This window comes from Scomber scombrus, chromosome 12, assembly GCF_963691925.1.
Source record: "Scomber scombrus chromosome 12, fScoSco1.1, whole genome shotgun sequence".
Taxonomy (NCBI): Eukaryota; Metazoa; Chordata; class Actinopteri; order Scombriformes; family Scombridae; genus Scomber; species Scomber scombrus.
Window position 1 is genome coordinate 22,016,527 of NC_084981.1, and position 26,101 is coordinate 22,042,627.

General features: G+C 37.3%; 1 long non-coding RNA gene across 1 annotated transcript in view; it reads left to right on the forward strand.

The window, feature by feature from the left end:
* The window catches only part of LOC133991972 (uncharacterized), an 86,189-nt gene extending 60,626 nt beyond the window's left edge, over window positions 1–25,563 (forward strand). The window contains exons 4-5 of the long non-coding RNA XR_009927024.1: window positions 10,997–11,096; window positions 23,486–25,563. This is a non-coding gene — a long non-coding RNA (uncharacterized LOC133991972). The remainder of the gene's footprint in view (window positions 1–10,996; window positions 11,097–23,485) is intronic.
* Window positions 25,564–26,101: the final 538 nt, after the last annotated feature.

Sequence of the window (26,101 nt, forward strand, 5' to 3'; positions counted from 1 at the left end):
GATCCCTTGTCTGCTGGCTTAAGGATAATATCTGTGTTCTTTTTGAGTTGGACGAGAGCCAATGGGTAATGTCTCGTTAGTTGTCCTATACAATAGACTGTAGTCTGAGTGAAATGATTGATTGTTGATTATTTTAAATTTTTATATGTGTGGTGCAGTGGTGTGAAGTTACATTTTTCCAAAAATGGTAAATAATCAAAGTTTTGGGAGTATTGAAAGTGATCTGATAATTTACAAAGTTTGTTAAAGGCATGGATGTCTCACATAAGTTCCCCCAGTCCATTCCCCTGTGGTGTGGGGATGACGGTCAGGCATCTACTCAGTACTTCCTCATGTGGGCCTGAAAGAAAATAAAGTTTTGAATAAATTCAAGATATTGTTGTCGATGATGTATGAGGTGTTAGTACATGTCATCGAGGTTATAAGTTTAACTGGTCTAGCCAGTCTATGAGTGTTTATTGCTATTTCCTTAGTCTACCGGGTTGTGTGGTTCCTCCTTGAACCTGAGAAGGGAGATTTCAATTGGAAATGTGCTGTAATTGCAAATGAAGGTGTTAAGTTGTCTGCTGGGAATAAAATGGAAGGCAGTCAGAAAAACCGATGGCAAGAGTGTAGATTGTGGCATTAGGTAAGGACCCAGCAGCTGCCCTCCACAGTTCCTGTAATTGTTTTCTGCCTGTTTGCTGAAAGTGTTCGTCTGTGTTGTTAACACCTAAAAAGAGAACGACTGTCTGGGTTTTGGGATTGGTTGACAGCTTCTGCATGAATTTAGCGATATGAAGGAAACTGGCACCTTGAAAACTATCTATCTGTATGTCTGGGTTTTGGTATGAATAATAATATAATAACTTTATTTAAATAGCACCTTTCATACAAGAAATTCAGCTCAAAAGTGCTTTACAACACAAGAAATTGCATGCACCAAGGGCATTAAAAAAGTCATTAATTGAACATGTTAAAAAAAACATGAATGTCACATAAGATAGCAAATAAAAGTTACTTATGATAAAACTAAGATTAAATCAGTTAAATTGAATACATAGAATGCATACTGCAGCAGATATGAGGTATCTAGAAAGTACCTAGGTCTTGATTAGTCAAAATAAGCGTCTTTCAGCTTACCCCAGAATGTCTTCCCACAGGTTTAATCTCACTCTGGCCGTCTGTGTAAGGCACAACTCAAAGCTGCCCTGGGGTGTGCAAATTAGAGTTGCCTATAAAAACATCTCCCATTCTTTAATCTTACTGCTGGATCTGAGGGGGGTTTTGTGGAAATTGTTGCAAAACTAATGTGTGATGTTTGCTTTGTGAGTGGTGGGATCTGGGGTGGAGGGGGGGAAATTGATAGCATTTGTCATGACAAGTACAAAAAATATATTTTGTGGTGGTCCTGCCGAAGCCGTTGCCATACTGTGGGATTGTGAAGATGGGTGGAGGGTCTGTGGAGAGCCAGCTGCGTACACTTTGTCAAAGGACATGCAGCCCCTGATTGACCAAAAATCACACCTGTGAAGCTGTTGTTGCTGTACAATGTCCAAAGTGTTGTTTTGAGTTTGTGCCTAAATCTTTTGTGGAAACATTTACAGGCCCTGGTGTAACAGGTGGTGCCTGTATCAGTTATTCAGGATGATTTTGATAAAATGATTTTAGGTTTTTAAAACTTTACCTAAAAAAAGTTTACCTTTTATGTGGCCAAACCTGTAGCCACTTCATCTGTCGGACCTACTGTAACAGAGTACAATTTTTCAGGGTTCTATAAATACATTATATTTGTTTGTTTGTTTTTTTGACAACTTTATCCTCTATTAGTATAATCTTGTTATACTTGTTTTTTTTCTGCAGTGCTACTTGCGAGAGTATTTTTACTACTTTCATTCTGTTTCTGTGAATAGGTGACTTGGTTCAAATTTGAATTTTAGTCATATTTTCGCTGAATTGATTATGTGTACTTATATATTATATATATATATATATATATATATATATATATATATATATATATATATATATATATATATATATATATATGTTTTCATTATTTAACTAAATTAATCTGGTTCTGTTGATGTGCTCTCTCTCTGCGATTATGTTTTCACTGTAGTGTTTATGAATACAGGACTCTAGCCGTCTTTCCACTGCGGTTACTTTTCCGTTTATCATGTAACCTACTTTATCTACAACCTCATAAAAACGTTACCTCTTTATTTGGTGACATGTGACAACATACTGTAAACATGTTTAGCTCTGACTTTTCTTTATCAAAACTGAGCCATCGCTGTTTTCAGGATGTTTTGACATACTTGTGTAGTGTTATACTAAAAATCTTCTCAAATGTAAAGAATGTCAGACTTTTGCACTTTTACTGCAACATGTACCATTATTGATTATTAACACACTCATTTTATCAGTATTTACAACAGCTCTTTCAGAGTTAGACAAGCCAACACGCATAAACAGAGGGTGTGTTAGTGTGATTACAGTTGATATGATGCATTTAGTCAGTACATTTTAGATGGTTGACATACAAAGAAGTAAAGTGGCACATTTTGCTATTCTTGTCAGAGGGTGAAAAACCATTATACGATTTGTTTTCTTTTTTTCCTGACAGGAGAACAAAATGGATATTATGTGCCAGTGCAGTTTTGATGCTGAGCTGATTATCTAATAACAAACAGCTGTTGTTCACTTCTCACATATGAAACAAGGTAGCATCACTGCTTTCTGTAGCTCTACACCTGACCTTGATTTAACAGCTGAAACTGTTGTTTGTCCTCGGAGAAGCAGAACCAGAATTATGAAATTATTGTGCATTTGGTTGCTTTGAATTTCGATCTAATTAAGCATGCAACTAGAAATCCTTTTCTTTATTTTTTTTGGACAGTAGATATTTAAGTGGATAGAACCGGAAACAAGGGGAGAGGGATGTGTATGGCTGGACAATTTGGGAAACCACAGCGCTCCTATTTTTTAGAAATTAATTTGAATTTAATCTGGACATTATTTGCTTGATTACTTCTTAAATGTGTTGTTGTGTCCAATCAACACCCAAAGAATTTCAGTCAAGATATGAAACATCCAAGTGATGACATTTGAGAATGTGAAACCAGAGAATGTTTGGCATTGAATCCATTATCAAAATAGTTCCCCGATAACAGATCAGTTAACTAATTTTATTCATTTTGACACAGGTGGGAACAAAGATCCTAAACCAGTGTCTCACCCAAACCACACAGCACCACATTTGACAGTAAATAGACATATCACAGTGTTCAATGTGCTGTGCTCTGTCACATGTTAATACACAAATAGTGCGTTACATAAATAGTGTTGACAGTGTGGTGAGAAGGACTCTCTGCCCCTGAGGTATTTTATTTCAATCTGCATTTGACTTTATCTGTCACGACATCTTCCAAGGGCAGCAGCTGTTCTTTTTACGGCTGAACACAAGTGTGACTACACTGCATGTAAAATGTGTCTCACTCAAGTGTAACATTTTCAAAACTAATACCAATAGCATTTTATTAAAAACATTCACATGATCATATCTGGATGATTTACTCAATATTTTTCATTCAAGTATTATTTGGTATCTCTCATAATCTTGGCTACAGCTAAGTACTATAAATACACACAAGTGTTTTAATACAAACTTACACACTGTTGACACCATTGAATAGCTACAGTATGTTTTCAGTCCAGCGACCGTCATCAGGCATTTCACATTTTTACGTGATAACAAATCCTTACACACATACAAATGCCCTATAAAGGTTGATGGACTACATATATATTTAATGTATCCTTTTTACAGTGTGCAGGACCCAATGTTTGATTGCTTGACTCACCACTTAGTCCACTGTGCATCTGTCTGTATACAGGAGGGCAAAGATCATTTTTCTTGTATGAATTCGTAAAATACAAAATCCTGTCATCTTCTGCAAGTCCAATATTTGTCCTGTTAAGTTTAAATGCAGATTGAAAAGAATAAATAGTTGTTTGCAAACAGGTTATTTTTCTTTGTTTACTGATGAATTTAAATTTAAAAACATTAACTTGACGAGGCATACTTCACAGTTGTATAATGACTTGAGTTCTGGAGGAGCTACATCAAGTAAATAAACTTATAAATACAACTGAGGAACTAGGAACTTAAAGTTAACATCTTTTAGTCTATTTTTTGTTACATTTCATAAAAGTCCTTCAGTCTTATAGAAGTGGGAAATTAAATTGTCATGATGTACCTTTTAAGTTACAGGATATTAATGTATTACTGTGTAGGAGACACTGAATACCAGCAGCACACAAAATATAGCTTAGAGAGCATGAGTTGGAACAGAGGGATAAATATTTAATGTGTGAGCTTTTTTTATTTTTAGTTGATAACACTGTGTGTGAGAACAGAAGTCCAAAGTTTAGTGAGGATAATAATGTTGGCAGCATGTGTGCGTGCAGAGAGTCTAGGTGTAAACAAAGGCCCGGCAGCATATACAGTAAATAAGAGGTATTGCTTTGACTTTTTTTGGTTGCAAGAATGTTGAATGTGTCAGGTTCTCTGGAATTTTTGACAAATTTTTGGCTCATTGATTATCTTGCTATTGTCTCCATGTGATGCTTTTGTTCTAGGAATTACTCTGCTATTGTCAGTGACCCGTATAGGAACCTCAACTAGATGTAAATATGCTACAGTAGGTCATGTACTGAGAATTGAAACATATTGACTCTGGATTTTCCCTGTGCTCCGCCGCCTCAGAGACTTACTGATATTAAACCTCTCACTTCCTTTTTGAAGCCACTTTGTTTACCAGCCAACACAATATTTTTACTGGAGGCCTCTCTGCTCGCTCATAGACTCAGTTTACTGTCGAAAAGGATGTGTCCTCTTCAGCACGTGTCTGGGGAGGAACAACACACGACTGTGTTACTTTTCAGTAAAACATTTTGTGTTGATACAGTGGGTACGTCGTGGGTGTTAGGTGATATTATTAAACTAGTTCAGGCCTAAAATAGGTGAATTTGCTGATATCCAAGGTCAATGTTTGTCATTTTACAATGCACATTAGCAAATTATTTAAGTAGTGCTCAAGTAGTGTAATTAAGTACAGTTTTTAGTTACTTGTACTTTACTTGATATAAGCATCAAATATTGTCACTCCATCACATTTATCTGACAGCTAGTTACTGTTCAGATTATTGTTGGTTTATAATGATGCACTTATGAATTACAATACATTGTTAGAGATTAAACCAGTGTTTTCAACCTTTGAACACTTGTGAGCTCTTGTATAAAATCACTGTGTTGTGTTTTTGTCATATTTCAGGTGTCTGAGTTGTTAACAGCTCCACCAAACACACACTGGTGCATCAGCATTAACAATCTAATGATATATTGCATGATATAGGCTATGATAATATACAGTAGAACTCAGTGGGACATTTTACTACAGACCAAGTACTTTTACTTGTAATACCTTAAGTAAATATAGCTGATAGTAGCTCTGTACATTAAATTAAATAGTGTTTACAGTGTGGTATTAGTACTCTTACATAAGTAAAGGATCTGATTTAATTCCAGCAAAAATACTTTGAGTTCTTCTGATAATACAAATCATACGCCACTTCAGAGTTCTGTCATTTCCTTTACTGCTTTGCTGTCATGAAATTGCGCATGCAGTAGTAGAAAAGTTTCTAAATTAAGAAGTGATGAGTCTCAAAATCCTGACTCAGGCCAATCTTTGTCAAATCCAATAGTTGAGACATGTCAGTCAAAACCCCAAATATCAACCTCATGGTGGCACAAGAGGAATAGTCAGGGGATCACCAAAGTCAGTAGGATTCATCCTCTGGTCACCATGGATATCTGCACCAAATTTTACGATCATCAATCCAAAGGTTGTTGAGATATTTTACTCTGGACCAAAATGTTAGACTGACCAATAAATAGATATTGCCATCCCTAGAGCTACAGTGTTATGGCGTTATTACAGCATTATTACACAATAGAGCTATCAGGAACACAAATACAGATAACAAATGATGTAATCCAATATAAGTCACTGATATGAAGCTTTTATGGTGTTTTCTGTTGGGACTGTGTCAGAGAGGTGATGACTCAGCTCTATGGTCATGTGACATTGTAGTTTGTTATTGTTATTATTCCATGAAGTCACGAGGGTAACTGTGCATAAAAGGAATGGATAAAATACAGTAACAGGAGCACCTGCATTTGTATAGAACAAATCTCGCTATCAAGATTGTCTATAACATAATCCAGTTTAATGACATCGTGTTTCATTTATCAGTAAAGTGACAGCTAGAATTACAGTAGATGGCACGTGGAACCACAGGAGCTGCACTGAGTCATTGTCATCTCACTGCCTTCTGAAAACCTGTTTTGGCACGTACCTGAAAACTCGCTTTACAGTCAGGCTTCAACATTTGAGTGTGTTTGACAGGACTTTTGTGCACTTGATGATCTGCAGATTATTAACACAAAGGGGCCTCAGTTCATTCCCTGATGAACACCACCAAGTCAAGTTGATTAATCAGATATTTTTTAGAAGACAAATCATGCTGTTGGACCATAGATTGTATATAAAGATGCACGTAGTGAGATGTAATGTCAGCCATTTTTTGTATGTATTTGAGTCTGTTTGGAGCCAGGTTCTTACAAATAAAGAGATGTTGCTTTTCACACTCTGCAAACACACCCTGCTACCTCAACCCAAAGTGAATGCTAACTTACTACAAACGCCGAGCAGTGTACATTTGGGCAAACATTAGCTAAATTGTGCAAACACTGTTGGTATCATAATCAAGTAACATGACACTTACCAAAATATTGCGACAATTGTCGAAATCTGTGCGAGTCCCGAAGACTGGGAGAGCAGCAGGTGATTGAATGGCCAATCACAGCTATCGACAACATCCATATGGCTTCAAATCTTTTTAATGGAGCAATAATTTACAAAATGACCACCAGCAGACTTATTATTACTAGTCATCTAAATTTAGTGATTTGGAGACTAGTAAAAAAAAAATACCAATATAGTATTTCTAGAGAGAAGTTGAGGCTCTTTAAATGGGAGTCAATTGGAGTCAGAGACTTTCTTAGAGCCAGCATCTGTGGTATTGTACTCCCGCATTGGCTACGACCTCAGGCTGTGGTCGTTGCCACTTGAGTTGATGTTAGAATAAACCAATATCAACTGGTTATTTTTTTCAGTTTTTGAGAGCTTCAGTGACATTTAGGCTAATGGATTTGGGATGCAATAATTTACTGGTGAGTGATCTGTAGGTGCGGTGGGTCAAATCCAAACTAAAAATCTGTGACAGTCACAAAATTCTATTTTAGATTTCATTATATTGTGTATGTATTTTTGTAAGTGTACATCCCTCTGAGATTTACGGAAATAAAACCATCATATATATGTGTTTGGTCTTTATACATTGTGTTTTTGCCCTTTTTTCATTGCATTGTGACCGTGTATGATTGTAAAGACTATATTGATATACAGTAATAGTACTACATGAGGAAACTGATAATAATGGTGGTTGCATTTCTTTCATACAAAAAATGCAGTTCAAACAAATACAATTAGAGCATCTTTAGCTGTAATGTGACGTATAATTGTGAGTGAAATAGAATATGTGGATGGGAGAGGGATTTATTGGATCACTCAAGTGGTTGTGGCTTAATAAATATGGAGCAATATGGAGCTCTGCTGACTTATAAAGCTGTAGGGGACCATCAGCTTCTATCCACAGTTGAGGATGAGGGAAAAATTAATAAATTAGACCTTAACCCGGTTAACACGGTCAAACACAGTTTTATATGGCTGCCAGGGTTTGCTAGTTGCCCCAAACCACATTTAATTGGATACATTTTTTTTGTATTTTCCCCCAAGTTCAAGATAAGTCATCAAAGGGAAAAGAGAGAAGAATATTGATATACAAATACTCAAATTACTTAAAAGACAGATAACTGAAAAATTAACACTGGGACACAGGATTGTGTTATTTGGCAAAAATGATTTAATAAAAAAGCACAAGACAAGTTCTAACAGGCTGGGTGCGTTGTACTGTATGGCTTGAATAATAAACATATACTGTATATCGAAGGCTTCTCCTTGATCTACTTTGGCTCAGAGTCAGCAAGAGCCAGAGGTTGAAGAATGGAGAAAAATACATAGCTTAAATGAATTAAATACCACTTTTGTGAACTTGGATTTTACAGTACTTGATTCTGAACCTACTTTCTGTTTAAAGGCATTTGTCAGTTTTAAAGTATGAACTGATAGGTGGGTTGCTATAATTAGATTCTGCTGTTACCGCTCACTGTAGTCCTCTGAACAATAGTTGTTTTCTTCAGCCATCGTCATGAGTCAGGTGGCTAATCCTGCACACTGACAGTACCCACATTTATATGTGAGCTATGATTTAGTGTTGCATTTACTTCTTTAATTTGGCCCATGTTACACTAACTATCAAAGAACCAAATGTCTGTAACTTAAATTCTTCACAGGGTAAATTTAGGATAAGAACCCAGGTTCGGGCTGAAGGTTAATTGAGAATAAAGCTACAGTATGTTAAAATTAAGGGTTCAGATTCAGTCCTCATAAAAATGCCTTTGATGTACAGTCTGTGCTGATGCAGACAGTGACCCTCTGGCAAAATTGCTGTCTCATCACCTGACTGTTTGTCCAAGAAAGCGTGGGAAGAAGATGAAGAAACCCACGGAGCGATGGAAAGAGACAGAAAAGGAAAGAAGAGGAAAACTGGAAATTTGAGCCTGGTTTAAACTTTTTTTTTTTTCAGGAACAAAATGTACAGAAAATGTAACAGAAAGGGAGACAGTGTGAGGTAAAAATAACATTGTATATGTCTATATTGAATATCTACTAATATAGACACATGTAAGAACAAGGCAGGTGGATTTACAGCTGCAAGCACAAATAAAAAGTATTAATGAAAATAAAGTGGTGAATCCAAAATACCGGCGATTGTAAATTAGGTTTTGTGGAAGCAAAGAACTCATGATGCTCCAGTGCAAAATGTATGATGATGAAAGGCAGAGAGACAAAAATGAAGACCAAAGTTTTATTTGGGGAAGCAAATTTCTGCAGGGTGCAAAGAGACATAATGATGCAACAGTGATATTTTTTTTTTAATCTTTTATCATCAGTCCTTGAGGGACATAAAGGACTCATGAGAAAAAATTCAAAGGAAAAGTGGAAAAGGATATAAATAACACTGAAATGAATTTGAATACATATGTCATTTTAAAACAATGAAAGAGTAGATGAGACAGATTAAACACTGACCACCCACCCACCTGTGTCTCTGTCTCTCTCTCCATTTCAAACTCACACACAGGCACAAACAGGCTTTAGGTTTAGTCAAAATACTGCCCACACAAAACCTTCTTTGCATCTATCTGTTATGTGTGGGACGGCTTTTCAGACATTGCCTCATGCATCAAACAACATTTTATAATTGTTAACGCATGTGAAATGATGTGAGACAGACTCAAAAACCACGTACCCATGGCCAAACACGTAGAATATATAGTGAAAACTTTTTGTCTTGGACTTCAAGTGTTGTGGAGATTAAAGTTATGCATACGGTTTTACCTCCATCAAGAGTATGTTTGTTTTCAGGCTGTGTTTAAAGTTGGATACCTCAAAAATTCATTATCCTGAAGTCAAGCAGTGCAGAGAAAGATCGATTTGTTTTTCCAGAAGGGACATTTTGCTTTTTTTGTCAGGAATTACAGAACTCAGTTTGGATAGTGATGTGATTTTGATCCAGATTTTGAAATTTAAACTGTTTTCAGTTATTCATTTAATAGAGGTAAAGCTTTAGCTGAGGGGTGCGTTAACTTATTTCATCATAGTGTTAATATATTATTGTATATTTTGACACTTTATAAAACATGTAGATTCCATTTGATTATGAAACAAGTTGTAGTCATCTGGCATCTTTCAGTGGTTAACATGAGACAGTTGATTCCAGTGATGAGGGCACTCATATAATATATATATCGTATCTCAGATTGATAATGAAAATGCTGTGCAGTAGTAGAAACTTCAGTTAACTTCAGTTAAACTTCTTATAAGTAATGTGTATGCACAATAAGAATGCAGCTCTTTCCCGCACGGAAACTGGGTTTTCTGAATGTGTGTGTGTGTGTGTGTGTCTCTGTATCTCAGTACCACACCACAGACTCTGCACCATTCACACAGATGTTTATGAGTCAGTGTGATTATAATACTGCACCAACGAAAATGATAACATCTATGAGAAAATTTGGGCAACATTTTAGTTAAAATGTCATCAGCACACCACACATTTCAACAGAAATCCATATAATAGTAATTTAAAAAAAGAAAGCATTAACATCCCTTTTCTACTAACTGTACTACTTCTCTATAGATCATACATTTTTCATAACTAATAGAGTAGTATGATGCATGGTGTGTAATGTATGCACATACCAGCACAGTAGATGCTTCAGTGCAGAACATTGACGATGCCAAACAAAGAACAGAACAAGCCTGATTTATCTCCAAACAAGATTAAACAGGTGTGTAATTTACAGATAATTGTAGTTGTAGGTTTTACAGTAAGCTGTTTCACCTGTGCATGGAGAGATATAACACTACACATACTGTTTAAAACAGAGCTTTATGAATTGGTTTTGAAAACTGTGTATGTAATTTACTTTTGTGGAAACACAGACTATCAGTGTTGAATCTGCAGGATTTAGATGCTTCGGAGTTTGTAATCATTGTTCAGTACTGATGCTATTTCATTTTACAATCTTCTGAAAAACACTAGAAGAGCTCGGAGTCCTCACTTCTGTCTTTCCAGCGCAGTTTTCTGTGGGTGATGCTCACACTTGTAAAGCGACACTTGATTTGTTTTGAAAAAAACGTTTTTAAGAATCGACTCTTGGTTTAAATGTTAAAATGGGGATGTTTTTTTTCTTCTTTTGCAGGACTGAGAAACGGTTTCACAGCACGACTATCAGGCTGATTTCTACCACATTCACCCATGCTGACAACCGGAGGGGAAACCACCTGAGCGAAGCTCATCTGGTAGGAGTTTTACAAATTTGTAAACTATTGTTCTGGCAGTCTGATCAGTGCCTTGTTAATAATATCACTTGGCTACGGGAGCCGGTCTCAGGGATACAACTTGACAGCTTAAGAGGCTTTGAAGCAACAAACATGGCTTTCATGAAAAATTACCTCGGGCCCACTTATTAGAAACTTTAACGCTCTGCTTGTTAGCTGAGGTCCTTGCTGCGTGATATCCAGTTTTGCTGTTCTTGTTATTGTTTCTTTCTGTGGTTGTTGTCTTTGGTTTTTCTTCAGCTTTTGATTGTAGGGTGTGTATGTTTGGAAGTCGGTTTGTAGAGGTTATTTTTTTTGTGTGATGAAAAAAAAAAATTAAACATGTTTATCTGACATACTTGTACATACTAATGATTTCTCCTCTGTGCAGCAACTTTAACAGCTGTTTTCAGATAATGTGAAGAGGATATAACAAATTAATAACAAATTAATATTAGGCACTCCGTAAAGATAGTACAACACACACTGATATCATTACTCTATGGTTTTTCTTTGCTTTATTAGTAGACATTACAGCTCAGGATACTCTCACTTATAGGTGTCCTGTCAAGTGTTTGACTCTTGATGGTCCCCTAAATGTGTGAAACCTATACTCTGAAAATAATTAAGGACATAAAAAAAAATTCTCTAGATCAGCTTCAGTTACTGTATGTAGGTTACAGCAGGGCAATGCAGTGACTGAAGCAATGCACTGCATGCTTCCCTTTCTGCGTGCCTTTGAGCAAGAGATCAAAACTGAACTACACTGTTGTACGTTGCAGGGTTCACAATACGTGAAGACTTTGTTGTTGTTAAATATGTTTTTAATTCCACATAGAGAGCAATTTAATACCTGTTTCACAATCATACTGTTCAGAGTATGAAAGTATGATGGAAGACCAGTCAGCCTTGAATGATTTATTATCATATCATATTCTTTCAGTACTTCTTGGTAGGATCTCAAAGTTAAGGTAAAGCCAGTTCAAATCAAACCTTTCATAGGAAATTAGACTCAGTTCAGTGTAATTGTGGCTGCAATACTGCCTCTATTGTGAGATAAGACTGTGTAATAGATGACGTAAGATAGGTGATCCAGACCTTAATGTGGAGCATATCACAGGATTGAAATGCAAATGAATAAATACAATAATTACAACTATATCGGTTGGCTTAATTTTAATTTTAGCAGGGAGAAACATTGAGATAAAAACTATGACGGTTCATAAGATAGCATGACATTGCAACCTCCATTCAGTGCAGTGGTATTTTAAAGAGGCTTCATGGGTCCCTTACTGTACATATAGCATACTAGCACCTGTGAGCTATTTTAATATTATGGAAATGCCCTTCACAATTTTTATTTTTATTTTATAGAAGCCTGTCTGCAAAAGATGTGCTCAGATAAACTGGTTGTAGATCACTGGGGTATTTTTTCACTGCAGCTGCCACAAAAACAAGCACAAACAAATCATTCAACCTGCAACCTTCTTATTAGAAAATGTTATGCCACGCCACATCCTATTCCAGTCTTCTCTCCTCCTTCCCTTCCCTCTGTTCTCCTCTCTGCTGTTAGCCGTTTAGTCTTCTCATGCTGCATGACTGACAGTGAGTGCAATTGCAGTAGCTCAGATTAATTAGCTAAAGTGGAGAGCACCCATTCATCACTAAGTCAGTAAGATCAGTAAGGGTTATAGCGTCAGACCGGGGGGGAGCTGCGACCCCTGGCAGCTCATACATTATCGTGTGTATGTGTTTGTTTGTATGTAAATGGATATTTGGAAGCTTTATACATCATAGAGAGACTGCCTGGCAACAGAGGTGACTTCAAGACCTATAAATCAGCTGATGAAGTACTTTAAAAAAACTGATGAGAGTGAAAAGATAGTACTTAAAACAAGTAAAAGTGGGACTTTTGTCAAGGTTAGATGATTATTGTGTTTACTGAGAGGGTTACCAGATGTTAGAGAGAAATAAAATGACATTAAATGAAAAGGAAGACACACATAAACTTCACTCTGATTATATAACTGTAATTATTGCCCCGTCTGGAGTTCTCACAGTAACATATCTGGAGTTCTCTTGGTTTGACTGGGTTTAATAAAGACCAGTCACAACATGTTTACACCTTCATCACAGTTCTTTAAGCGCTATCAAGTTGCCGGTGTGTTTGGAGACTGCGGCGGCTCGTGGTGCGTTGTCAGTTTGTTGGATCACTTGCAAGAACAACATGTCAGACCTAAGATGGTTATTGGTACCTTTTAATTTCACGTTTGTCTTACTCACAGTTGGCAGTTGTCGCGTCATTGTTGCGTGCATGTAGACAAAGCCACGGTAGGTGATCAATCACTGCTGTAAGACAAACATTTTATTACAGCAAAAATACTGCTGTTCTGGGCTTTTGTCAGCCTAATGACTCACATTTTCTTAACCAGTAAAGGGTGATTTTACAGGGTTACAGGTTTAACGGACCACTGTGTAGGATGTAGTGGCATCCGGCATGAGGGTTGCACATTGTAACCAATTAAATACCCCACTTCCCTCACCCTCCCCTTCAAAGCTTGTAGGAAAGGCTATGATGGCCGTGACACTTGCAAAGACCACGACAGGCTCTCTCTAGAGCCAGTGTTTGGTTTGTCTATGCTGGTTTGTTGATATGTGACCCTCACATTTGATGTATTAGAAATGCTTGTGCTTCAACTGTTTAAATGAGGCTTTGATCCCTTGTCAGCAGGCTGGTGTGCTCTGTTTTTTATTTAATGCTCATTTATTTGTCTGTTCATGGGTTGGTTTGCTATTTGACCTGTTTTATTTGTTCTGATAAACTGTAGAATATAATACATCACTCTGCAGCGTATACTGTGCCCCACTTTAGTTGGCCGTATTGTATCATGATGTGGTGTTTGCTCTTGATACCAATGTGGTCATTGATGTCATTAACTGACTATTGATGTCATTAACTGACTATTACGTATTAGATGTGCTTACACAAAGCAAGTAGGCCTACATCCCTTCAGCTATGAATGATTCTTTGTTTCTCTGCAACAAGAGTCAAAATCACCCCTCAAGGCCCAGATGACTCAGGGGAGCAAAAAGTGAGTTCCCCCGAATCCACGGTACAGTTCACACCCTGACTAAGTGGAAACTTAAAGTGCAGCATAACTGTTCCCAGTCGTCTTCCCAGTGCTCAGTCCTTATCCAAACAAACGACTATGAGTACGTGCATCCGTGCATGTGTGTTTTATGGAAGCATGTGTGTGGCACATTCTGTGTGAGTGTGTATCTCAGTACATAGATGTAAATGTGATTGTGCATATGTGCGCTATTTGTGGCAAAGTTGCTCCTAGACATGTCCAGGCGTATTCTCAGCCAATGCTGCACAGAACCCTTGAGGCATTGCAATGACACACACATATAAAGTGTGTGACGTCCATTTTCCCGCTTAAAAGTCCTCTATTCCTACATTGGGTTTGTTTTGACAGCTGTGTCTGTAAGCAGATCACAATTTGTGGTAAATGTCCCACCGCTATCATTCTCAGACCAGATGCATAAACGGTGGGTCCACACAAAAACCATGCATACACCATTCCTGGCACATAAACTCGTATTTCTAAATGCTGAACCTGCTCACCTCACACATTCTTCTGGAACAATCGTACACTTGGGTTTCCAAAGCAATCTGAAGGTTTATGTGATAAGGTGGAGATGAATTGCAGAGTGATGAACAAACAATGCATCTACACAAAGTTTTATACATCTGGCCCTTGGTCTGTGGCTCAGCCATTTTATCTCTACTTTCATCTCTTCAGTCAGCAAATAAACTCCTTTTACCGTGAAATGAAGCAGCATGAAGAGATGCTTAAACGGAGAGTAATAACATTAATGATGGCTCTGTCAACCGTGACAGTAAACAATAGCAGGACCCTGAAACTGAAGAAGCTACTGTAAATAGATCCTTTATTTTAATATTTACACCTCTGACATGTCAAAATATCTTCCGGCTTATGAAAAATATATATTGGTAGCTTTATGCATCCAGTAACATTAGAGTCACTGCTGTTGTGTTAAAGTAAGAGCTTCTTCAGTTGAACATGTTTTAAAGTGGATATGAAGCAGTCAGTCAAGTTAACATGATTTACTAAATGGATTTCCACTCTAATTAGCAACTACATGACAACCATGACAAATGTAAACAACAGGGTTGGTTGGCTTGGCTGAGTTCAACCCATACAACGGTAGAGACCGAGAAAGAAAGACAGTGACAGATGGAAATAGAGAAAGATAGAGATGGTGAAAGATACAGACGATGGAAGATGGCGATAGTGAAAGATGCAGACGGTGAAAGATGGAGGTAGGAAAAAAAAGGAGATAGTGAAAGATACAGACGGTGAGAGATGGAGATGATGAAAGATGGAGATAGAGAAAGATACAGATAGATAGATGGAGATGGTGAAAGATACAGATGAGAAGAGGGATAGAGGAAGATACAGAAGGTGAAATATGGAGATAGAGAAAGATAGAGATGGTGAAAGATGGGAACAATGGATGATGAAAACTGAGGAGCCACGGGACAGAGGAAGACAAAAGGGAGGGAACTATTGTATTGCTCTTGGATGTGTAAATTACTTTTTACAGGGTTTAAAGTTAAGGACAAAACATATGGGATCAAACCAGAGTCCAGATATGACATTTCAGGTCACAATGCTTCATATGGAACCTACTCGCTCCTAGATGGTCACGGATGGTCTGGAGAGGTGCTTTTCAAAGTTGGGAGACAATGATGTGACCTTTTATGACCCATCACTGCAGAAAGTCATGTGCCAGGAATATAAATATATACAGCATGATTATGACCTCTGGCACATTGTGCAGTAGTCGTCAAAAAACGACTGCTGCCATGTCATAAAGAGGTATTTGAGTGGATCAGACTGACCACAAACCATCTCTGGGTTTTTGTGAGGGAAGTATGACAAAGTTAAAGGAGAAGTGGATCTTAATCCTCCATCATGTTACCATTGTGCATCACTGGGTGTCTGGTAAGATAATGACCACCCTACGTACACCCCTGAGGAAGAGAGTTAGCACCCATGGCTCCTCTCTAGCTCTGCTTGCTTTCAGCACCTGTAGAAGATAGTGCTTGACAAGCAGCTCCTGAAAAAATGACAAAAACCACACTGGGCATTCACACTGGACAGCTAGAAAGTCAGGCATGTTATCAATGCAGGAGACGGGGGTCACCTCGGTATATGAAACATGTAACCCCCAGTAATTGTAATTGATGGGGCATCAGATTCCCCCAAAAAGCTGACTCCAAAACGCACTGGATGTTTAACACTCACAGAAAACCTGCTGTGCCTCGTTCGTGTTCATGTTCAGCAACAGGGAAAACAGCTGTGAGTGTGGTGCCAAAGCTTTGGGTCCGTCCTGTAGGTCCTGCGGGTCGCCACTGCTTCAGCCCCGAATGTCTTGAGCTGAGCCATACATATTTCTGGTCCTCAAAACTGGTATTTTAATTCAACAGAGCGGAACTTAACATGGCGCATCGGAGGGTAGAAGAAGAATATGGTGCTGCACATAAGATGCAAACAGGCCGTGGATGTAATACAGGCAGTAAAGTTACTTTTTACAGTGAGCTTAGCGGTTTCTGCAGCTGTCTTCAGTGTTTCAGGCTTTTCTCCAACTTTCAGCACAAAGATTGAAAATTGCAGAAAGCGCAAACCCCACTTGTGTGGCTTTAGTCAGCAGAGGTGCACACATGCAGAGCTCTCCAATATCACAAACCAACTCTTGTTGGTTGCTTCTTTTACCTCTCTATAGTATTTCATGTATTACACAAACTAGCTCAAGATGAGTCCTGAGCTCCAGTCAGCGCTGTCAGAACATTTTTATTTTTAAGTAGCTGAAAGTATAAGTTAAGCAATTATGCAATAAATTAAATGTCAGTGTTTTAACTGTGTTCTGGGACTCGAGCTGCAGAAGTGAACCTTTTAGCTGCTTAGATAAACCTGTGTGTATTTCTTGCCGTCATTTTTAAAGGGCCAGTTCACCCCCTTTTTCCTACTAGACGTCTAGTTGTCTGTCATTCAGAGTTTTATTTTCCAGGTGAAGAAGGACAACAGCACACTGACAACAAACATGATACATCACTTCACTGTTTCATGCTGTAAAATAGAAAACATACTGTATAATTACATTTATTGAATTATGTCAATCATACCAATAAACATTACTTAAATAAGGTGATTTATGTAATCTTCCAAGAAATAAATTCATAAAAGAAAATACTAGTTGCCAGTTTATTAGTGACACTGAACTACTACTAATGCAGTTTAATAGCTCTACAATTATTTCTATCATTCAATTAAAATTTTGTTGAAAGTGTTTAAGAGTGTTCATGCGACACTACAGTTATTTTGGAGACCAATTTGTGCTTCAGAATGACCGTGAAGTTGAATCAACACCTCTCTTAAACTGTTTCAACAAAAACTGAACATTGTAATCTTTATGAAGGTTTGACTTATTTGATTTAGGTGTGTATAGTACTTAACTCATCCAAAGTAACCGTAATGTTCAGTACAAACATCAGATGATTAATGTACTCTGGAAAAAGAGGAATGTCAGTCAAGTCCAATGCCTTCACCTTTGATCCCCAGCCAATGCATACAGTCGGTTATAAGTACTCCTCAGCCCGCTTAATACTGATGCAGGTTTCCACTTCATCAAAAGGGACGACAAGACAAAACATCTACTCATCCATCAAACTTGGTAATCGTCTTTCAGCTATAATGAATAGGCTGATTTACCAAGTGGCACGGCGTAAACTATGATCTTTAACCAAACTGCAATTTGTATTCACACTTACTATAGAGTGTTAGAGAGGAGCCTCACAAATAGCAGGGGTAGTCCAGGTTAGCTAAATGAAAAACTTCAAAGGCAAATAAGAAGCTCTGGTCAAAATACGTAAAGTACATTGTTGGATAAATATAGAAAAGTATATAAAGTGCATTTTGTGACATGATCTTTTTAATATAGTATTTGTTTTAGTTAAGTATTAATGATCTTGAAAGGGGAGCAAGCTAACAACGTTTTTACTATGTGTTAGTCTAGACAGCATTGCCATCTCTCAACCAAAGAAACAAGTTAATGGTAGCTTAAAATCATTAGAAGTTATCTTTATTTGGAGTAGTCTGACAGCTATGGTATGTCTATTTCTCTCTCTCTCTCTCTCTCTCTCTCTCTCTCTCTCTCTCTCTCTCTCTCTCTCTCTCTCTCTCTCTCTCTCTCTCTCTCTCTCTTTCTCTCTCTCTCTCTCTCTCTCTCTCACTCGCTTTTTTTTTTCTCTAGGCTACAGAGGTGAAAAAAATACCGCATTACAGTACAAAAAACAACAAAAAAACAGCTGCAAAGTCACCACTGCTGGCAGTTAAAAAAAAAAATCCCATCACACTCTATTTAATTTAAAAAAGGAGGAAGTAATGTATATCTAGTTTCACTTTTAATAAATTGCTACAAATAGTTAAGGCTACAATAAAATTGACAATTTAAGTAAAAAAATGTATTCAGTAATTTCCTTTAACTGCTTATCCTTTAGTATAGTAGTATAGAGACAGACAACCATTCACACCTACCGGACATTTAAGGCAAGCCACAGGTCATACACAGGGACAACTCAATGTGCGTTACATAAAAACAAAGTATCAGATAATTAAATAGTAAGAATTGGAAGCATAAAAACATACAACTTATTTTTTAAAAAGTCACCAATTAGCCTAACTTGCATGTCATTGTAAGAGGAAGCTGGAGTACCCGAAGAGAGGCCACGCAGGCGCAGGGAGAACATGGAAACCCCACACAGAAAGGCCCCAGTTGGCTGGTTGGTTACTACCCAGAACCTTCCTGCTGTAAGGCAACATTGCTAATGCTGTCCCAAATAAATGAATAAATAAAACAGCATTGAATAAAATTTTACGCTTGCACTATGTTCTGATTTTGATTCAAGGCTCATCAAGCTTTTATCTTGATACATTTCAACGCTCAATGTATTGAACATTCATCTTACAAATTATCCTTGTGTTATTATATTGAGCTGGCAGACTAGGGATGCTGCTTCACTATCCTATATGCTGTACATTAGGACCTAATTCTTTCTGATATTTTACTGATCTTATTAAATATACGTGAAAGCAGCCACAGACAGGCATGAGATGCGGCTGCTGTGAAATATCTACACATAATTGGTAACAAGCTTTAAAAGCATCATGTCACTTTCTTTTCGATAAATGTACTCCACAGTGTTTACTGCTGCCCTCAGAGGGCTAAATGCAGATCCACTTTATCAGGCAGGTAAGACAAAGCACTGAGTCATCTATCAGGCTGGTTAATCTGGTCCTGTCCTTTCAGTAAATTATTCATCATAGTTATTTGTCTTTGTCCAGAGTGAAATAGATCACTGGAGTGAATGGGCACCTCTGTTAATTCCCCCTTTTTCTTGACTGTCTTCTATAAAGACAGTTGTACTGTTGTTTACTTTTTAGGAGAAGCTGATTGTGGTTTCAGATCAAACACTACTGCAGATGTTTCTTTACTTAACAGTTTTAGCTTCTGGGTTTTCTGGTTAATTTGTTCTAAATCAATAGTGACATTTCAGAATTTATCTCTGAAATATTTGTCTTCACATCATGAGAATCTGATTTCATGCATCGTTGTTGACAGAGATATCTCAATTGTGCTGAGGTGAATGAAAAAACAACACACAAACAAACATAAAACCAGTCTGTGTGGGAGTGAAACATCTTTTCATAGCGATAATCTTGAGTCTGAAACTATGTGGTGCTCTACTTAAAGGGCAGCCAAGTAATTTATCTCTTCAGCTCTTTTAACAGAATGATTAACAGCGTCACCAAAGTTGAGAGATTTCAAACCGTCTCGGTGTAAATGGCTACGGTGTGAGGAGATGGGTTATAAATGGAAGAGTGTAATTTATCTTTATACACTTGGTACATGGTCTTTAATCATGGTGTCCACCTATAGTACCTTCAGATGGCTGAAGAAATTAATCCTCCGGAGAAGAAGAGCCTGTCGGTTGTGTTTTTAGATGACTGGAGAGATTTGTCTTGTAGCCTGTTGTGTGTGTGTGTGTGTGTGTGTGTGTGTGTGTGTGTGTGTGTGTGTGTGTGTGTGTGTGTGTGTGTGTGTGTGTGTGTGTGTGTGTGTGTGTGTGTGTGTGTGTGTGTGTGTGTGTGTGTGTGTGTGTGTGTGTGTGTGTGTGTGTGTGTGTGTGTGTGTGTGTGCATGCATTTACACAAGATAACTCAGTTTTTGTTAAGTTGTGTAATGTTGCTCTTTTAATCTTTTGTGGATTTTAATTGTATCTATCATAGACGGGACACACTACAGGATTCATTTGTTTGTGTATACACAATACTGTTTGTGGTGCAATGCCAGACTGCCATAGGTTTATATGTATACTCTTTACTAGAATAAATAAGGTAAGAGCCACACATAGAGAGAGCATGTATTATGAACTATGAGACCATGTTGTTCAAAAAGTAACCACAACTAGACATTGTAGGAGAGTAGGAGTATATGCATGTGGTCACAAGGGCTGTCTGTAGGTCATGTCTTCAGATTATTTAAAAAGACTGTTAAAAAATGAACACAGCATATGATGCGTGATATTCTGTGGACAAATAGTGCCAAAAGTAAACGTATACTTTGTTTGGTCCACAGTCAAAACATCTGACATGTGTTGTCTGTACATGGCAGTCAGAGTATCATCTGCTAAAAGCCTAAAGTATAAATATCTGCAGCCTTCTGTCTCATCGTTTCCAGTGATGCACAAAGCTCTGGGGAGGAGGTCTTATTGTCTGTTGTGCAGCCAAAACTGTAAGGCAAAGCCTCAAAGTAAAAAACTCTGCTTTAATCTGTTTATACTGCCCAGCCAGAGTCCATCATGACTAAATAAAGCGTGGTCAAATCAAAGTGACCCTAATTATTAGTCTTTAAAGTAAATCTGACGCTGTAAATTATGTTTATGTAAACTATGGTTTCAGGAATTTTAATTGTGATGGAAGCGATTCAGGCCCCGTTTCTTTGTTCTATCTATCAAAAAGCACATTTAACAAGAAAGTACAAAGTCAATAGATGAAAACCAATCCATAAATAAAAGAGTTGGTATGAGTGTTATGTTTCACAGATTAAATGGTTTAAGGCTCTGCAGTAAATTTTAACAGGAGAATATTTACTATATCATGAGACCGTTTGTGCATAATGATTTCTTGACAATAACCTGCAGAAGGAGCGTTGCCTTTGCTTCTGCTTGTCAGAGTGATCTGAGTGGACCGGTGGATGATATCCAGACTGTGGAAAACAAACAGAGGCCGATCACTTTCGCATCAGTTCACCAGTCTGTGTCAGGCTGCGTTGACGTCACTAATGTCGGCCATTTCCTCTGCAGAGAGCATTCATTTGTGCAGGTGACTCAGACGGTCTCCAAACATTTGCACTTCTTCCTGTCAGTGTTTTTTTGACGCAATGAGAGAGGGTGCAGGAATTGTGTTGCTTCCCATACTTTTCTACATTTCTTTTTATAGATGTTAGATTAATGGCTTAATGTTTAATGTGTCAGCTGTGCGTGTAGCCTCAGATAGTGTGGTGATGAACTTGTAGCTTTAAAGTGAAACTGATAAGTCAGACATAACTTAACATAGCGCTCTAATCTTCCAGATTTTTAAACTCACAACAGAATAATGGTTGCAGCTTTTCACTTTATTTTTGTGTATAAAGATATAGTTTTTGATTTTTACAAAATAGTGAATACTGATAAGCTACATACAGTTTTAAGATCTATTTGTTCTGATATCATAAGCTTGTTATTGAGATCATTAACAACAGTCAGGTCAACTATTTTATTTCAGCTCTCATGTTAAGTTTGTCAGAACAAACTAATGCACTTCTCTCTTTTTTGTAGACATTTAAACACAAATGTAATTTCTCTTGTTGCATTTGTGACCAAAATAGTGAAAGTAAAAGAAATAACATTAATTAAGTAAGAGTGAGAAGACATCACTGTGTGTGTGTGTGTGTGTGTGTGTGTGTGTGTGTGTGTGTGTGTGTGTGTGTGTGTGTGTGTGTGTGTCTGTGTGTCTGTGTGTCTGTGTGTCTGTGTGTCTGTGTGTGTGTGTGTACTTTCATGTCAACATGATCCAGAAACGGGCCAAAAGGTTTGTCAGGAAATCAGAAAGCTGCTCACAATGACGTAGGACAGTACACACAGATGTTTACTAAATACCAGTGTTGTAGTGAGGAAATTACATATTTACATTTGCCAACTTGCTTTTTGTGTAGACAATAATTATGCTTGTACGCAAGCCTGTTTTTACTCCGATCAGAAAATAGTTGAGTGTCACAAACCTTAGGGACCTCACGTGGGATACATTATTCCCCAAGGCGGACCGTGCTGAGATACCCTTACTCAGTATATTATGGAGATTTGGAAGGAAAAACAAAATCTAATAAGGACATTGAGTTTTACATATTGCTGCACTTGTTTGCTGATAATCAGAATATGATCTTATAAATTCATTACAACTCTATCATCACTTTAATTAGACAGGAAGGCTTGTTAGTTCATTTAATGTTTGATACAAGTCTAAATCTGAAAAAAGCAGTAGAAAGACAGAGCTGCATGTTTGATAGAAATAACAGGCTAAATTTATCCTAGAATATCGTCTGACACCTCGACGAAAAACTCACAACTATAATTAATAAAAGCGGAGGAAACAGGCCAGTCACAGAGCAAACCCTCAGTGGGAGAATTTAGCATGTCGTTGCAAATGTGTAAAACTAAGAACACACTCCAGATTTTAATACATCTGTTTTCAATGACAAGGAACAAAACAGTGATGCAATTAACTACTGTAGATAATTATCCCAAGCAGGTCATTGATTATTATCCTCTGTGTCCTGCATTTTTTTAATCCCATAGTTATATCATAGTCTATTAATCTTATTATAAAGCTTGTGGAGGATACTGGACAATCTGAGGAAGGCTGAGTCATAGTCTAGATTTACTTTCCTGAACATTTTTCAGCTTTATTTTTGTGGAACCCAAATGACTTTCCTATTGTGCAGATTTGCAACAAAACGCAATTTTATTTGTAGGCAATAAAAGCTGATAGTTCATGCCGTTCCAGCCTGTTTTTTTTATTTGCTCACAGTAGGCCTATAATGCTCCTAACGATGCCCTATAATACCCAACAACCACTCCATGCATGTGTGTTTTCTCTACATTTACATTAATTCTCCGTGTTTTTCATGTTTTGTTTTGTTTCCCTCTGCATCCTAACAGTGTTTTTTCTCTCAATCTGTTTCAGTTGAGATGTTGCTGAGTCAGTTTGGGGTCATGACATCATCATCATGAGATGGGGATGGGGGCTGGCGAGCAGTGACCGCAGGCGGCGACAGAAGAGGTGGTGCTCTGTGTTGTGGTTTGCAGCTGCCAGTTCTTGGCATAAAAAAAATGACACTGTGGATTCGCCTTGGGGAATAATTTGCTCAAATGTTGAAAGGAAGAACAAATTCAAGAGGTTCGAAGGGGCAGTAAGTAAGAATTTTATTGTTGCATCGCACCAAATGGCCGTAAAACACCTGCAGGAGGTTAGTAGTTTTGTTGATCGTCCAGGTGTTGAGGTTTTTGGCTTTCCGGCTCGTGGGCTGTTTTTGGAGCACAAATCTCCACACCCAGTGAAGTCATTGTGATGCTGTTGAAATCCTAGCTGGTGGTGAACACAGCAAGTATCACACAAGTAAATGATTACTTAAAACCTTTTTTAAAGCTTATTCATTGACTCTGAGATTTAGGCTTGCCTCCGTGTGAAAGCTGGCATTCCCATGTGCATAAAATAGTGTTTATGTGCTGTTTTATATTAACATTCAAATCTGGAGAGAGAAAAAAAAACACACTGATACCCTACAGTTTAAGAAGTTCATTTAGAGACATTAAAGCAACAGAAATATGAGTTTGGACAGCTAATCTGAACAGTGTGATAACGCTTTGTGTGTTCACTTAACACTAGTCATTTGTTGACTAGGTCGCAAAAGTTAAATGTTGTTACTATTAGTAAAAGTTTAGACATTTTAAAACAGCCATCGGACGGATAATCTCCACTGGCCCTTATTGTCTAAGTGAATTTGTTCTTTCTCTCTGTGTGTTGCAGACAGTTCACCTTGCCTGTATTTTGAAAATAAATCAAATGTAACATTATTATTATCTTAAAATTCAATGAATTCATACTCTTGATGAGTTTAATGTTTAATCATTTATGATTTAAACAGGAATAAAGGTTAAAAAATTCACTCAGCACATAAAAGACAAATTCAAAGAACACGTTTTTTAAAATAGTTGTCACATAATTTGAATTTCAGCCTCCTAGCTGTGTACACAGTTGATGTGCTCACTTCCTTTAAGGACAATAGATGCACTTTAGCAAACGAAGTGCATGTGTTATCCTATGCATGTACTGCTGTTGTTAAAATAGTGCTTTAACAACAATATAATGATATTATTTATAAAAGAATATTTCTACCTCAATATAGTAAATAAAGGATAACTAAAATATAAATTAATCAAATCTTAATTATTTACCTAGACTTTGTTGTTTTATTTTTTTTTATAAAATGAGGAAAATAATTATTTTTTAGAGGTCATAAAAAATACCTCTAAAATATATATTATTAATTATTTTCTAATACATGTATTACTTCAAACAACATAGTTTTTTCTACATGATACAGACAATTTGATATAAACAACTGTGACCAGTTTCATAGTTAGTGAAGTGTGTAACTGGCTGAGTGTGACTGCTGTGTAACAGTGCTGCGTTTGGAAACAGGTCATTTATGGGTCGAGTGAGTTTCATGATCCTCAGGCTGTTGTCACACATTAAAACCGCATTGTTGAATTTCAAAATGTGGCTATCAGCGAAGACGTGCATCATTTTCTCCCAAAACATTTTCTCCTTCCAAGAATAACGATTTTCTGTTTGTCCCGAGATGGACCAAAATTTCAGCCTGGCAAAAACAAAAAATTCAATTTAGAGCCTCAGGTGACCCACTAGAGAGACTTGTTCTTATGTAAACAACAGAAAGAAGACTCAAAACCCACACGCCCAGTAGAAATAACTTATTGTTGTTTAAGCACTTTACTAAAGACAGCAAATGATTAGAAAATAATTATATATTTTTATAGTAATAAGACAAAGATGTATTTTTTGTTTGTGACAAATAAAAAAATCTCTCAGTATAAATCTTGTCCTGAGTTTGGAAATAAACCCATCTCCCTACCTTCAGTCTTCAGTCTGTACTGTTCTAGTAATTTCTCCTCTATGTAATCCTTCCCTGATGAAGAAAACTCTCTCATACTCACATGCAGCTGGGAATCAGCTCCAAAAGCCTCAAGTTTAGAATTTGTTATATTTTCTTACTTTTTTTTTTCATATAAGCTTTTCCTTCGTCCCTTATCTTTCCCTTAGCCCCTTATCAGTTCCTATCTCATTGGGCCCTAAATTTCATGGTGACGCAACAACCAGAACAGGCAGCAAGCCAACAGTTTCTTGACCTTGAAATTGGTTTTGCCTTTAGGTGCACAGGATATTGGTATTTTGGTGGAAATCGGATCTTAGGAGCTGCACTGAGAATAGACGTCTCCATCGCGTCACTCCTTTGTTGGTGAGGGGATTTTGTCAACGAGAGCAGACAAATACTCACACAGAATTAATGCTCAAAAGGTACATTTTAATTAAGAAGTGTTCGAGCTGTAGATTAATTTAAATCAGCATCAAAAATGAATGTTTTAATGTGTAATGTGAATAAGTCTGCATTGATTTATAAATTAAAAGTGCTTCTTACATCTGTCATCCACAGCTGCTTCATACTGCATCAAAAGCTGCTACATGTGTTCATTAAATCCCTGCAGACACCTGAAGGCAGCA